This window comes from Ipomoea nil, unplaced genomic scaffold (assembly GCF_001879475.1).
Source record: "Ipomoea nil cultivar Tokyo-kokei standard unplaced genomic scaffold, Asagao_1.1 scaffold2779, whole genome shotgun sequence".
Taxonomy (NCBI): Eukaryota; Viridiplantae; Streptophyta; class Magnoliopsida; order Solanales; family Convolvulaceae; genus Ipomoea; species Ipomoea nil.
Genome location: NW_017619207.1, coordinates 2,289,032 through 2,306,338, shown reverse-complemented (window position 1 = coordinate 2,306,338; position 17,307 = coordinate 2,289,032). Strand labels below are relative to the sequence as shown.

General features: G+C 36.0%; 1 long non-coding RNA gene across 3 annotated transcripts; it reads left to right on the top strand.

Moving 5' to 3' along the window:
* The first annotated feature begins 7,763 nt into the window (after positions 1–7,763).
* Positions 7,764–14,999, top strand: LOC109157257. 3 transcript variants are annotated; one of them, XR_002050206.1, is made up of 4 exons: positions 7,764–8,071; positions 9,046–9,144; positions 10,080–10,143; positions 14,633–14,999. It is a non-coding gene; the product is annotated as an uncharacterized LOC109157257 (long non-coding RNA). The 3 variants fall into 3 exon arrangements; XR_002050205.1 differs by lacking the exon at positions 14,633–14,999 and adding an exon at positions 11,947–12,083; XR_002050204.1 differs by lacking the exon at positions 14,633–14,999 and having other exon boundaries at positions 10,080–10,382.
* The last annotated feature ends 2,308 nt before the right edge of the window (positions 15,000–17,307 follow it).

Sequence of the window (17,307 nt, the reverse complement as noted above, 5' to 3'; positions counted from 1 at the left end):
CAGGGTTTGGTTTTATCCCTCTCTGTGTGACCATGTATCCTAGGAATTTTCCCCCACGGACAGCAAATGCGCATTTCTTTGGATTCAATCTCAGTTTGTATCTTTCCATGAGTTGGAAGCATGCTCTAAGGTCTCGAGAGTGTTCGGGGGCTTCTTTGCTTTTTACCAACAGGTCGTCGACATAGGCCTCCATGCTTTTCCCAAGCAAGCTGTGAAATATTTTGGAGACCATCCTTGTAAATGTTGCTCTGGCATTTTTCAGGCCTAACGGCATCACCTTATAGCAATAGACTCCATCAGGTGTTAGGAATGCCGTTTTTTCTTCGTCATGTTCTTCCATAAATATTTGGTGGTAGCCCCGAAAGGCGTCCATGAAGCTAAGTAGTGCGCAGCCGGCAGTTTGGTCTACCAGTTGGTCTATTCGTGGTAAGGGGAAGGGGTCCTTAGGACACGCCTTGTTGAGGTCAGTATAATCAACACACATTCTCCATGCTGGGGGCTTGGGTACTAGCACAACGTTAGCCTCCCAAGCGGAATAGGTGACTTCCCTGAGGTGACCGATATCTAGTAGGGTGGAAACTTCTTTTTTTTTTTTTTTTTACGAATTCTCTTCGGTCTGCCGCTAGGTGCCTCTTTCGTTGCATGACTGGTCGGGTGGCCGGATTGACGAATAAGCGGTGGGTGATGACCAACCGGTCAATTCCGGGCATGTCCTCGAGTCCCCAAGCGAATAGGATTTTGTATTCTTTCAGTGTCTGTAAGATGCTCAGGCGGACCTCTTCTGTTAACCCTTTGCCTATCTTGATCGTTCTATCTGGTCTGGAGTCCTCCAAAGCTACTTCTTCTAAATCGGCTACGGGTTCCAGCCTTTCCTTAGTCTCATCTCCTTTGGTTTTCTCGGTGATAGTTTGGACCTGTAGGTCGCGTCTCCCAATCTGCCGGCAAGAGAGGAGGTAGCATGAACGGGCCACATGGCGATCGCATTTAGCGATCCCCACTCCTTCGGGTGTTCGGAATTTTAAGCACAGATGCTCGAGTGACACCACAGCCCCTGGGTCCTCTAAACCCGGACGTCCTAGAATTACGTTGTGCACGGAATTGATGTTAACAACCACGAACTCCATGTCTAGGGAACGAACCCTTGGGTATTCTCCTATTTCCACGGGTAAGGTGAGACACCCCTCAGCCTCTACACTATCTCCGGTGAACCCAGTAAGTGGTGTCCACACCAAGTGTAGTTGTTCTCTAGACAGCCCTAGTTTGTTAAATGTCTCGAGGTACATGACATTGATACTACTGCCAGTGTCTACAAATACTCGACGGTGGTCCCGTTGATGTCCACGGTGACGACGAGGGCGTCGCGGTGTGGTGTTGGGCCGTTCGGGAGGTCTTCATCAGAGAAGGTGATGATGTCCCTCCAGCCTTCCTTGATGGGAGGTCTATGTTGCACTGCGCCTACATATAATTGTCTAGCCAGACGTTTCCTTTCGCGAGAGCTGTCTCCAACTGCAAGCCTGCTACAAATCATGTGGATCACACGCTTGTGTTTCCAGTTTCGATCGTCTTGCTCTTCTGGATTCCCCTCTTCTTGGTTGGGTGCTTTCTGTTGGGGCCTATCCCTAAGTTCGCCGGGAGGATCCAGGGCTGGTGCCCATGGAAGTTTTCGCCATTGGTTGGGGCGAGCAGTCGATTGTCTTTTCTGGATAAGCTCATCGATTTCTTTTTGTAGAGTAGTACATTCTTTGGTAGAATGTCCTGTGGACCTGTGATATCGGCAGTATCTGGCTCTTCCCGCGGCCGGCCGTTCCTCCGCCTTTGTGGGTGGTGGCGGTAGGTTCTCTGTAGGTCGGGGTGGTTGGACCTCGTGTACGTGCCTCGCCCTGAGGGCGGGGATTGCTCTGTGTCGAGGGGGAGGTGGCCCCCGAATGACGTTAGATCTCTCTTCCCGTTTAGACGGTCGGTCCAACTGACGCGTTCTCGTCTCGTCACGGGGTCGTTTCGCCTCTCGCTTTATTTTTTGTCGTAAAGCCTCTTCTGTTTCCGCGTATTTGTTGGCCCTCTGGATGGCCTGTGCATACGTGTCGGGGGTCTCCCTTCGTAGACTAGTGAACAGATCCCTTGACCGAAGGGCTTTCATGAATAAAGTGAGGGCCGTTCGGTCGTCTAGATCTTCCACAGCCTGGACTTCCTTCTGCCATCTTTTTAAGAACTCTTTTAGTGTCTCTGTTTCTCCTTGTTGTATGGCAGTCAAGGTCATGAAGTGCTTCTTTGTTTTCATGCTTCCTGCAAAGTAGGTTAGGAATTGTTCTGCTAGGGCTTCGAAGCGGTCGATGGACCCTGGTGATAGAGATAGGAAGCAATGCTGCGCTGCCCCGCCCAGGGTCGAGAAAAAGGCGCGACAGTACATGGGGTCCTCCGCCCCTATTACCATCATCTTTGCCTGGAAGCCGACTAAGTGATCGCTGGGGTCCCCCGTTCCATCGTAAGTATGCATTGTCGGACACTTGAAGTCTCTTGGCGCGCGATATTCTTGGATTTTCATAGAGAATGGACTAGCAGACAATAGAGATCGAGCGGTTGGTCGATCTCCCCTACCATCGACCTTCCTTTGGAGGTCTCTCACTTCCCTGGCGAGTTCTGCCATCTCTCGATCTCGATTCCCCTGACCAAGTTCTGGAGTTTCTCCACTACCCTCCACCATGTCTTGCAGAATTCTTCTTCGATCGAGATCTCCTTCCCTTGCTCTTCCCGTGTGAGAACCGGTTGCCTGGATGACCTCCACCCGTCGCTGGGGTTTGGGCCTAACTCTTTGTTGTGGGCTTTCTAACGGGAGGTTTCTGAGTTCAGGCTGTGGAACGGTTGTCTGTTGATTCAGGGGCCCTATGCGGTCAAGGACGGAGATTGCACGACGGGGTCCCTGGGGTGGAGCCGATCTCTGTGTTCTTTCAGGCGGTAAGTTCACGTTAGGCATCGGTCGTCAGCGATCTGAGTGGTGTTGTTTACCCGGGAGGGTTCTGGGGATCCTACCCTTGCGGTCTGGCCATGATGTAGGGCCCCTAAGTAGCGTGCAGCAGCCTCTACTATCTCGGGGGTGAGTTCTACTGGCTAGGTCCGTGGGACACCAATAGCCGGTGGGCGTGCGTTCAAGCGGACCTCCTCCTCTTCTCGGAGACCTCCCCGTTCGGCCTCCCTCTCCAAGGGAATATGCTGATCGTTCGGTACCTGCGAGGGGGGGCGACTGAGGGTTTCTCTCAAATCTCTGACTGGTCTAGCGACTAGTTGGTCAGTTCTAGTGTTTCGTCGTGTAGTTACCATGCTTTCAGGGTTTGAGGAACGAACGATAACTTTTCGTATCGGTCCCCATAGACGGCGCCAATGTTGGTTTTATGACTTTTGGGCAGTCAACGGCAGGCCAACACTACCGTTAGAATAACGAGAATATAGGAAAACTATATGGAGATAATATAGGAACGTTGTATTGATGAATATTGATTGTGAATGCTGAGAGCGTTGTCCCCTTCTCATCTATGTGAGAGATCTATTTATACATATTTTGGGCCTAGATCCCTACAAGGAATAAGAATTCTAAACTGCCTCATATTGGGAGTCTTAGTTACATAATAAGACCTAATTCTATTATACTAGAAATAATGAGTCCAATTCTGATTATATTGGGAATAATATGCCCAATCCTTGACAAACTCTTCGGTTGCTCTGTGTCTTGTATCTTTATTGGGCTTCCTTAATCCAGTTGCTTTCCTTGGGCCGGTCCACATGGCCCAGGCCTAGTACGCTATCCATCAAGTAACAATCTTATAAATTAAGTACACATAAAATCATTAGTTATGTTAGCCTATTACAACAAATTGTAATTGCTATAAAGAAGGATAACATTTTAGTGGACAAATTATTTGTTGGACCATGGACAACTAAATTTTATGGACCCTGAATCACATTTTAATTAACAATTACATAACAAAAATTAAAATCTTATCAATTAATTACACATAACATAATTAATTTGAATATTTGAGAACATAAATTTGTAATTGGTAATCATAAGGCTAACATTATAAGACAATTTTTTTGGTGGACCATTGAAGACAAAGTTGTGTGGACCATGAATAACATTATAAAAAAATAAAATATCATAATTATAAATTTTTTCAATTAAGTACACATAACGCCGTTATAATTTTACTAATGTACAACCTAATTTTGTAATTAGTATCACTAAGGCCAACATTATAAGACAAACTACTTGGTGGACCATGGACCAAAAAGTGGTGTGTACCATGGACCACAATGTGGTGTGAACCATGGATAACATTATAATTAAATATGATATATCATAAATATAAATCTTATCAATTAAGTACACATAACATAATTCATTTTACTATTATACAACATAAATTTGTAATTGCTATAAATAAGCCTAACATTATAAAATAAATTGTTGAACGTTACAATATATATTAATATATATATATATATATATATATATATATATATATATATATATATATATATATAGATTTTGAATCCGGTGCACACCCCCTTGGCAGATGAGCTCGTGAGCACATTTTCTGACCCTTAATTAGTTTAGATGAATGGTCTAGATGATTTGGGCTTTTTTGCCACGTGCATAAGCTTTGTGAGGACATTAGGGCTTGTTTTGTAATTTCGCAATGGCTTTTATTATAGCATGTATTTAATTTCGCTTGGGAATCTGCGTGAGGAAACAGACAGTTGATTGGTGAGGAAGTTGGATTAAATTTGTGATAATATAATAATAATAAGAGTTAATTCCATTTTTGGTTTGTGCATAGATGTAAGTCACCATGTGCAACTTAGGCTAAATAGATTTTCCTTTGGGGTGTTAAAAGTTGTGCAATGTTTCATACATGTGGGTCTCTGGGTTGTGCGTAGATGTGTGGCACCGTGTGCAAGTTAGGCTAAATGGACTTGGCATTGTGGGGTTTTCTTCTGTATGCCTGTGCGAGTTTGGGTTGTGGTCTGTGCGTTGGGTGGTTAACGGAATTGCTTGGCTTCATATGTGTGGGTTATTGGTTTGTGCATAGATGTAAGCCACCATGTGTAACTTAGGCTAAATGGAATGGGCTTTCGGGGGGTTATCTTTAATGTGTGTGTGCTGGTTAGGAATGGGTGGGTTTGGTCGTGGCGAGGTGGTTGGTACATACGTTCTGCACGTATTTTTGCTTTAGTTTCCCTTCGCTGTTGATGTGGAAAATTGTAATTATTTATGATGCTAAATGTTTTTGCAAACCCCTATTAATGTTTGCTCTTGCAATCTTCTCATTGACAATGGAATATTGTTAACTTATTTTGATGCATGTTGGTCTTTGCTAATGTCTATAATCATATTTATTTCTTTTGTAGCCTTTGCCTTATATTCCCACGATCATAAATTATACTCAACTATGGACGTGGGTTCCTAATGTTGTTGATGCTCACGAAAAGGAAGGGATTGAAGCTGTTCATCTGGCATCTAGAAGTTTAAAGAGCCTTATTTGCTGCTAATCTACATTAAATGTGTTATTCCCTATATCCTATATAATTGATATTGCTATTTTTATTCCATGAGCCTTAGATGATTGTATCTTGATTTGTTTCATTTTGTTTTCATTTCCTAAAGTTTTTATTAGTAAATGGCTATGCCGGGTCAATGATCAATTTATGTTTTTTTTGGGACTACATTTTCTCTTTTTCGTTTTGTATTTTAGGTGTGTGTAAATCACATTGTAGTTTGTGCGCATCACATTTCTGGTATGTGGGAATCTGCTGCGCAATATACACTGTCACATTTTGCTATGTGCATGATAATAATGACGTCTGTGCAATAATAGAATTTCAGCATAACGCATGCGCCTTATATCTCGAATGCACATTGTCACCGGCATTACGCACACACTGTCACCCGTGTGCGCACAGGCCATAGAATGTGAAATAAAACCTAATTAGCAAATATCTACGTTCTCATTCCAACGCATCCACCTACTTCATTAAGCATAAACCGGTTAATGCGGACGCCTTTATTACCGTTTTATTTTAAAATGCAATCTTACAGCGGTGTGTGCATTGTTATAGTATGGTGTGTGCATTATTTCTTGTTGGTTTTTTGTTTTTTTTAATGTATATAAACAATGATATTTTTTTAATGTTATTGCATGTAGAATATAAAAGCGCATGACCTTTGCATTTCTTTATATGCTTTTATTTTTTGTATTTGGTGTGTGCATTGGAGTGTTATGACGTGTACAATAGACCACATGATGCAAAGTTTCATTGCCAAAAATTTGTACACACCATACCATAAAAATGCACACACCAGTGTAAAAACAAAACTAAAAAAACGACATGATGCTACTTTCATTTTCCAAAAATTTGCGAACGCCAAATCATACAAATGCACACACCACCGTAAAAAAAAAAAAAGAAAAAAAACCTATTAATTTTTACAATATATTCCTTGTAAAACAAGCCAACCACAAGAAATCACGCACAAGAAAAGGCCTGTGCATATAGTGGTTGCATATTATAAGGATTATGGTTGTGATTTTTTTTTTTTTCACAATCTTTCACAGGCGAAATACACTCATTGTTGTCTATGCATCCTCCCGTCAACCTATCGGTTTCACAAACAGACATGTATGCAACCACCTCAACACGCACACGCTACGCACATAACAGATATTCTAGTTCGTCCACCAACCCCCACCCCCCTCCCACCATCCCAGCGGAAAAAACCCCAATATTCAGAGTATGCACAGACAATGGCACGTAAATGCACTTACCCGTTCGTTTTCTCCTCAAACCTTGTTCACGCCAAGTTCACCTCATCAGCCTTTATAGTAATTCAAAGTATTAATTTCCATCCATAAAATCCCTAATTTAATGCTACAGATTCCAATAATATTATGTCCATAAATAAATTAGAATTACAATTACTAATATATCCTTTACATTGGAAAATGTCATTAATTACTACCCTAATCTCTTATAATCTCAACCATTGATGGAAATTGAATCAATGGATAGAGTTAAAGACATTTTTAGTCCTAAATTTATAGTGGCTTGGACAAATTTAGTCCTTTATAAAAAAAAATTTGCCATTTTATGGACAGAGTTATTGTGGCGAGGACATTTTTGGTCTTCCGTCTATATTTCTGTTAGATAACTGTCTGAGAGAGGGGTAATTACGTCAATTTAGGCTATCTCCTTCTATCTATTATATCTATGTGTGTTTTGTTTTCTTCTCGGTCATAATTCGAAGGAGTCGGAGAGTCCAAGTTGCAGTTGTACGAAGAAATTGCCGGAGAATCGAAGCCGCCAAACAAGTTACTAATCAAATAGATAGAAGGAGAATCGAAGCCGCCAAACACACATAGATATAATAGATAGAAGGAGATAGCCTAAATTGACGTAATTGCCCCTCTCTCATACGGTTATCTAACAGAAATATAGACGGAGGACCAAAAATGTCCTCGCCACAATAACTCTGTCCATAAAATGGCAAATTTTTTTTATAAAGGATTAAAATTGTCCAAGCCACTATAAGTCTAGGACCAAAAATGTCTTTTACTCCAATAGATATTAGGAGGCCTTATGGTCTCATCTATTAGAGGGGGTGCACCGGATTCGAAGCCTATATATATATATATATATATATATATATATATATATATATATATATATATATATATATATAATGTTTAATTTCTTCGGTCTGAAACGCAAGAGATGAGGACGAAGGGTCTATACCCTTCTCCTTTCTCTGTCTGAACAGATCTGAGAGCTTGAAGCTCTCTTCAATACTCTACCGATCTCTCTCTCAAGCCTATACCTACATCATTTTCCTATCATTCTTTTGCCTTCATCACTTGCTATTAAACCAATTTAGAGATTTTTTCTATAATCGGGTCTAGATTCCGATGATCCGTCTATCACTACATCGTCTCAAATTTTTCATTTCTGGACCAGATCTGTGCTTTCAACCTCTTTTTGAGCTTGAAATCTGGATGTATTGAAGCTAGTGTTCTCATTCAAGGTTAGGATCAAACTCTTAATTTCTAAATTTAATTTAGGATTTTTTAGGATTCACTGTTTTCATTTCTAAATTGTAAGAATTTAGTCGATTTGATGTTGTTATTTTCTGAAGAATATGCATGCACATCGATCTTGTTTCGATTTTGTTTGTATGTTCATAGATCTAATATGTTCAAATAAACTTCTAAGATTTCTACATATTTCATTTTAGAATTTTATGATTTTCAGAAAGCTATGGTTCGAAGTTGATTTTGTTTTACTGTTAATCTAGAGACCCCTTACTATTTTATCTGTATAATGTCAAAATTTCCTTTTCTAAAAGCTCTAATTGTACTATTATTCACAGAATTGCTAACTTTTAAAATTTGTTTTTCATGTAATTTGAGAGGACAATAATTGAATTCTTAGAGGCAATGGCTAGCAGATATTGCATAGCAAGACTGGCGAATTCATTGAAGCTTGATTTCAAAGTGTAAAAAATATAAGTTTCGAAATTACCTTTGTTTTCTTCATTTGGTTTCCTTTTGATACCTATAATAGTTGACTTTGTAATTTTCCTCATTGGACTGTATAATTTTTCTAGCTGAAACAGAGTCGTTGAATTATTTGTTTGTCTGAGCTCTCAAATTGACTGACTGTTTTTCGGATTACTGAATTGAATAGAATAGTTGTAAGTACAAGGGGTCATTTCAGAGTATTTAACTGTTTTTGTGTTTTGAGATCCGCACTGGAATTGAAGGGTTTTTTTAGCTGTAATGATAGCTGCCATCACTTGTATTTAATATCCAAATCATTGTTTATTTCACTAACAATGAGTAACTGTTACTTCCAAACACTGTTATTTGTTGTATTCATTAGATGTATGTTACTGGCTAGCAAAAAAGGTTGTTATGCAACTTAATATGAATTTCCAGATTCAGTTTGTTCATATTATTAACAGAGGCTGTAATGTGTTATTTCCATTTGTTTATATAGGGCAAAAATTGATGATTTTGAGGAATTGGAGAGCAGACCATAATCCCAAAGCGAGCATGTAGAAGACAAATAATGCATTTCTAACATCTAAGAGATTAGGTTACTATTTGAACTTTATTCTGTTTATTTTGAATCCTTTTTATGTATAATGGTATAGTTTGTAATTTTGTTCATTGCACTATACAAACCAATACTTAGAAAAAGTATCATTTAATTTTACCTTTGTATGGGCTTTAGATTATACAAAATATGTCTTGTTTTAGCCTTTTTGAATTGAATACATCATTGGTTTCAGTTACTGTGCTCATTTGCAGTGGAATTTTTTTGTTATTAAATTTGAAAAACTGTGCTAAGCAATTTTAAGTAATTGCTTTGGAAAGCAAGGTTTTTTACTTAATACATTATAACATTAGTGGACTACTTGGTATATGTATTTCATCAATATAAACAATTTTATTGCTTTGGTAGATAAATTAAAGTTTTATGCTTAATCTGTTTTTTTGCAAGATTAATCTATCTTTAATAACTAATGTTATCATGTTAATGTTCCACATTTTCCAAAACTTGAGAATTTTGTACTGACCTATTGTTTTAATATACTTTCAATTACTTGAAGTTAAGAAATTATTTTTATACTTAATTATTTGTACTTAATTAGAGTTTGTTTTGATTTCTCGGTTGAGAACTTTACATTTTTGTGCAACATAAGATGACTTTATAAAATTAGCAATTAGCAATGTAAATGGATTGGTACGTGATGCAAATTTTTATTTACTTCAATGGAATTAAATGTGTTACAGTTAATTGTATATGGCAACATTTATTTGATGCAAACTTTTTGTGTAAACTGGGTCGAAAAAATGTATTTATAATAGTCAATTTGTGCTTGGTAATCTTCAGAAGCAAGTGCTTTTATGAAGTAAGGCTGAATAGAGTTATTTAGATAGATATATTTCCAAATACTTAACTTCCACATATTTTTTTTTAAACTTATATTGATGGTTTTGTTGCTCTGGGTTTTTATATTGGCTCAGGAAAACCAGCAGGGCAATAAGAAGCAGTGGAGAGGCACAATTAGAGTTGTAACAGTTTTGCAAGGTATGTATACTAACTTTATAAATAACAATTCTAAGTTATATAGTTGAAATTCTAGTCCAGTTATCTTGCATGAAGTTAGATATATTGTTTTCATGCTTCAGTAAAATTAGTCGTAAACAGTTTCTCAGGGGATGTGTCATTTTGCCAAGTCTTTTTTTTTTTTCTGAAATGTTTGTATTAGTTTCATTTTACAGAATAGGAGAAGTATATTATTTATCCAATTAAACTTTACAAAACTACATTTACATAGTGTTCAGTGATTGACAATACTTGTCCCAGATCTCTTCATTCTACTACCTTGTTACTTGATCATTCTTGTTTGAAACCCCCCTAAAAAAAAAAAAAGAAATAAAACTGGAAGATTAGGGGATATGTTTTTTTCCAAACTCCTATTGTTCTTTCATGCTGTTAGTAGTTTCATGTTACAAAAACCCAGAAGTACTTTATGTTTTAGGGAATTACCCTTTGTTCCAATACTTGTCCCAGATTTGTTCCTTTTAATACCTTGTTCCCTGAGCATCCTTGTTTGAAAATCACCTGAAATAAAAATGAAGAAAACTGCAAGACATGTTCTAATACCATTGGTTAATTTAACATTGTGAGAATACAGTTATACAATATTAAAAAAAAAAAAAAGCATTTCAACCTTAGAAAACAATATAACAAAATCAATTTAATAAGTAGGGCAACCCATGATAAATCCAATAAGACAGAAATCACAAAAAGATTTTTAAGAATTGTCTAGATCACAATAACAATATTTTTCAAGAACAGATCATTCTACATCTTCTCCTTCTTGATGTTGGATGTCGTTGACTTCTTGCGACTTTTGGATGAGGAAAACTCATCCAAAAGTGACCTTTTAGTAGTTAATAAGTTAACCACAGTGTCATCCAGTTCCTTTTGAGAGGGCTGCACAGATACAGGACTATTAACCTCTTCTCTTATAGATTCTTCCTGTGTATAACAAAATGGATGAGTCAGTTATAGCAATAAGTAATAAAAAATAGATAACCTATTAACAGGCTTAGTAAGAAATTCTTACTTTAGAATTTGCATGACTGTTTGTTTCCTCCTCAAGCATCTTTGAGATTAAATCCTGCTCTTGATGCTCGACAAACCTGTCACTATAGGTTTGGAGCAAATGTTCTTCCCTTAACAGCCTCAACACATTGAAACGAGAATTAATACCCCGCTTTAGAGCCTGTTTTAACCCTACTTTAAACAACATTTTCATTCCCACAATAGCATCCAACTCAGGGGGTACTTCAACATCAACCTGCCATTTGAGTTTGCCTTAGTCCATTTATAACAACATCTACCTCTAAACCATAAGTTAATTTTAGGGAACATAAATTTACCTCCTTGTATTTCTGATACAAAAGACAAGCAGGGATACCAACCAGCTCTGCCACTTCTCTGTCCCAAAGCAATAGTGGAGCATCTCCACTCTTGTCTAAAGCCATAATAACCACCTTATACCTGACTGTACCCTGAGTATATGGCTTATGACACTTAGTACACACAAGTGATCCTCCGTCTTCTTTAAGTTTCTTATTACAGCCGGGTGACATGCATGATACATAGTACCACCCATCATCAAGATCTAAACCCAAGATCTCAGCAGCAACAAATACAAAAATTAATGTATAAAACAAATAGAGGAACTCAGATATAATCTAAGTATGAAATGCGAGTACTTTTTTTTTTTCTTACCACTTGTGTCTTCTTAAGGTCGTAGCAGGTAGTCACAATGAGTCCAGCATTTTTAAAGTCACTAATGCCTGCTGACTGTGAGTGCAGAGTGCCCGTACTCAGACTTTTCATGGGAGTATTTTCAGATTTCAAGATTCAGGATAATTGTTGAACAAAAACAGTTGTTAGCAATCTTTATACTAACATTTTTTTTCCAGAAAATTGGCATGTGATGAAAATTTAATCTGATGCCCATACTTTACTGAAAGCATAAACTATCTGTGAGTAAATTGCCTATTTGCCTTATTTGTTTTGCAGTCTAGAAGCTTTTAAAATGTTGTTTAACTGACTAATATCTTATAGGAATTACAGTATTACCATTTTAGAGTATACAGCATGTTAGTAACAATTTTTCTATTCAACAAATGGCATGTGATGAAAATAGACTATGATGCCAATACTTGACTAAATTTATAGAATTTTTCTTCTAAAGTGCCTATTTGCCTAAAAAGCATAAAATGTTTGTGAGTAAATTGCCTATTTGCCTTTTATACTAACATTTTCTTTTCCAGAAAATTAGCATGTGATGAAATTTTAATCTGATGCCCATACTTTACTGAAATCATAAACTTTTTGTGAGTTAATTGCCTATTTGTCTTATTTGTTTTGCAGTCTAGAAGCTTTTAAAGTGTTGTTTAACTGACTAATATCTTATAGGAATTACAGTATTACCATTTAGGAGTATACAGCATGTTAGTAACAATTTTTCTATTCAACAAATGGCATGTGATTAAAATAGAGTATGATGCCAATACTTGACTAAATTCATTGAATTTTTGCTTCTACATTGCCTATTTGCCTAAAAAGCATAAAATGTTTGTGAGTAAATTGCCTATTTGCCTTTTATGTTTTGCAGTCTAGAAGCTTTTAAAATGATGTTTAACTGTCTAATTTCTTAAATGAATTACACTATTACAGTATACAGCATTGATGAAAATACACCCTGATGTCAATACTTGACTAAATTCAGGAATTATTTGTGACTAAAGTGCCTATTTGCCTTATTTATTTTGCAGCTTAGAAGCTTCTAAATTATTTTTATCTGAGTTAGTGGTTCTAGGAATTACAGTATTACAGTATACCTAATTTATTAGTAACCTTTCTTTTTTAAACAATTGGCATGTGATGCAATACTTGACTTGAACTCTAGTAATTGTTTATTTCAAACTCTAGGAATTCTAGGAATACTTACTTTGGTGTACTTAAATTCAACAAATAGGACTTAAATTAGGTGTACTTACTTGGACTTGAACTCTAGGAATTCCTCAAAATCCTCATTGAACCATAGCTTGGTAGGTCGTATGAGCTGGTGATTCTAACCTCACCTAAAAACAAAACATACATATTAGGTCACTGGAATGAGTAATAGACATTAGACTGAACAGGGAGAGAGAAACTCACCACTAACCAACTTAGCACGACAGCACTGAATCACTACAATAAGTGGTTCCTTCGAATCACTATTGTAATACGGCATCAGTGAAGAAACATGTTCATTCCAGAGGGTACATGTCAGGGTGTTCTCACTGTTGTCACATTAGTACAAACCCAAAAAAAATTACTATCAGTATAGGCTAAATACAGTAATTGAGATATAAAAAACCAAAAAAAAATTACTGTGAGTAGTACAAACAGAAAAAAAAAATAGTAATTACGCATTGTCTTCAATTTGAAAGTCAATCAGTCTTGTTGTCTTTCCACCTATAATCTTAATAAGATATTAAAAATTGGAGAAATGAAGAGATAGTACCAATAAATTCCTTGTCGTTAACATCGACATGGTCTTTTAAAGAAATGAAACTCTTTAAGCGAAACATTTTAAAAGGAAATCCTAAAGAGTTTATCTCCTTCACTTCTGTTCTGTAGTTTAGTTTGATCATATAGGCATGTTGTGTAATCTTGTACACATAGTAATTTGTCGCAGCCATGAAATTTTTGATTTCGAACAGTTTTCCCTCTTTGAATATTTATCTATATTTCACCACATCTTTTTTTTTGAATGGTGGCATGAATGTAGTCTCCCTGACAATAACATAAACAGAAATTACTAAGAATTGAAATAGGATCAGATTAGTAGATAAGAGTAACATGATGCATTAAAAATAGATACCAGTACCTCTTCATCATGCAGTAACACTTCCATACTCTTACTGCTATGACCCTCTCCCCTTTTCTCTAGAACTTCGAATACCCTTAGGGGGCGTTTGGTTCAGGTTATATAACATAACCAAGGGAATGTGACATTCCAAAGCTCACATTCCTGTGTTTGGTTCACATTATCTCAGGGAATCTAACATTCCCTAGGAATGTCACATTCCCTCCACATAGGATTTTGAAGGGAATGTGATTCCCTTCCATTTCTAAGGTTATGTAAGATAACCTTGGTTATGTTAGTTTATCACACACACACACACATATAATTATTTTTGTAATTATATATTTTTTTATTTTTATTATGCTAGGTTAGCCTATAAAATAATTTTGTTTCTCAAGTTCAATATTTTAGTTAATATTTTAAAATCATGTAATTATATATGATACCGTTATCTTATTTACTTATTTTAATTTTAAAATTTATTAAAATATATGAAAATATGTTAAGGATATTGTAATGTGTGAATAAAAGATAACCCTAAACCAAACATGATTATATTACATACCCCAATTTTAACCAAACACAGGAGTCTAACATTCCCAGTAATCTAACATTCCCAGCAATCTAACATTCCCTAAGGTAATCTGACATTCCGTGAACCAAACGACCCCTTACTGCTCTAACGCGAATTGCCCTGAGCTGGTGTTGAGGTTTGATGTCTTTCACAAGTATGAACATTGAAGGCATTGTGTTCAACAAAATGTGATTTCAAATGCTCTGTTAGTAAACAAATCTTCGGAAGGAATAATTTGCACCAAGAAGACGTTTATTTATAGAGTTTGAAGCGTTGCAAATTTCAAATGAATGAACAGCAGCCTGTGTATGGGAAATACACAATTTCTTTTTATGTATTAAATGCAGAGTCAAACTCTGCGTATTCTATGTATAATTTGTAATTTTTTTTTTATCATGTGAGCATCTCTCTATTCAATCTTTGGTTATCCGATGATGCTAATGATGTGGTTTAAAGTACCAAGACTTCTACATTAAATGTATTGCTTGAGAAGAAAGGACTGTAGGCTTTACAAATTAGAATTGCTTTAGAATACGAACAGTTTTCTTTATCAAAACGGCTACGAATATTCCCAATTTGTAATGCCATTAGACACGCGTAAAAAAAGAAATAACCGGCTATTCTCTCTATTATGTGTTTGCAAAATGGCATAGTATCAAATGGGCGGAAAAAATTATTGCCAAAAACTTCTTGCTTTATTATAGACTTAGATTAGATAATAATAATAATTATTATTATTATTAGACAAAATAACTTTTTTTTCCTCCTGAGTTATATACTTATTGTACTTTTTCCCTCTGAATTAAAGTGACTATACTTTTCCATGAAATATTAAATCGACATATTTACTCTTAAAATGAATATTTCATTTATTTTTTCTTCTCCAACAAATTATGACTACAATTTAGTTCAAACTAAACTGACACTATAGCAACTAAACTAAAATATTCCAATCTATCTAAATAAATAAATATATATATATATATATATATATATATATATATATATATAAAAGTAAAATCCTCCTAGCCAAGTTTTCCCCCCAAAACTTATGGACATTTCTGTAATCTAATAATAATAATAATAATAATAATAATAATAATAATAATAATAATCTTTATCTTTATTATATATATATATATATATATATATATATATATATATATATATATATATATATATAATAAAGCAGAATCTTTTGGCCACAAGATTTTGGCTCCAATTCCCGCCAACAAAATACGGTGTCGTTCGGAGCCTGACTTTTGGGATGCATGTAATACGGCGTCGTTTAGAGCCTGACTTTTGGGATGCATATGTTAATTATGAGATAGATTTATTGTAAATGACTGAATTTAAAAGGAGTCTCTTCAACCTCCATGTAATCCTTGGAAGACAAAATGTTGTTATTAATCATGTCCCTTTGGGACTCTTTGGTATCCACAAGATTTGCATTAATTACATATTCTATAAATACATCTTCTAATTGTAAACAAACCTAACAGTTCATTTGTATTACAAACACTGTGCCGATATTTATTATTTACACTATAGCTCCAAAGCTTCATCATCATTGTCCCTCTATACATTCTGGGCAGTGAAATATATCCTATAAAAACCCGAAGCGCTATAAGAGTCCGCACATGAAATACCAGAAAGGAGAGACAGCGAGACAATCAAATGTAAAGAATGCCTATTCCATGATTCAATAGGTAATCGTGAACATTGTTCTTTTTTTTTTTTTCATGAAAATATATTCCTTTATAATATTGTTGTTCTAATATTTCATAGTGTGCAAATATATACATGTCTCAAAACCTTTTATTTGAAGTACAGCAAAATGAGAGAAATATTCACATGTGTGTTCATATTTGCATATAGATGCAAATAAAGGTAGAGTTCTGAGCACACCTTATTCAAGAGCTTCAAATCTACAACTACTTTTGACATACTTCCTGCAGGAGAATCAAATTGTGAGTAAATGACCATCAACATATTCTTGGAAAGAGAAAATGCCCATATAACAATATAGCATCTCTTCAGATACTAAGACCTTCAGAGTTTTCACTTTTCAATGAGCATGGACACTGTAGTTGATTTGAAGGCTTTTTCAATGACCACATCTAAGAACTTTTTATATTTCAATTACAATCAAAGTATTAAAATATATTTAGTTTGTGATATGGGTCTTTTGTAGGGTTTTGTAGGGTGGGGTTTTGCTGTTAAAATGGAAAAGTGCATCCTTCACTGCTTCACTAATACATCTTTTGAAGCCTTCAAATATAAAATAAAAATGACAGCAAAATGAGAGAAATATTCACAGGTGTGTTCATATATGAACATGCATATAGATCGTTCTGAGCACACCTTATTCAAGAGCTTCAAATCTACAACTACTTTTGACATATTCAAGAGCATCAAATCTACAACTACTTTTGGCATACTTCCTGTAGAATAATTAAATTGTGAGTAAATGAAGATCAGCATACTCTTGGAAAGAGAAAATGCCTAGACAAAAATATAGCATCTCTTCAGATTCTAAGACCTTCACGGCCCGTTTGGTTCACGGAATAGGTCGGGAATGGCATAGCATTCCCAGTAACAGGCCTATTCCTTTGTTTGGTAACCATGTGTATAACCAGGCTTAGTATTCCTAATAATAGCCTATTACCTCATTTGAGGTAATAGCTATTACTAGGGCCCCCCTGGTATTAACTTATTCCTGAGCCCTCAGGAATAGAAT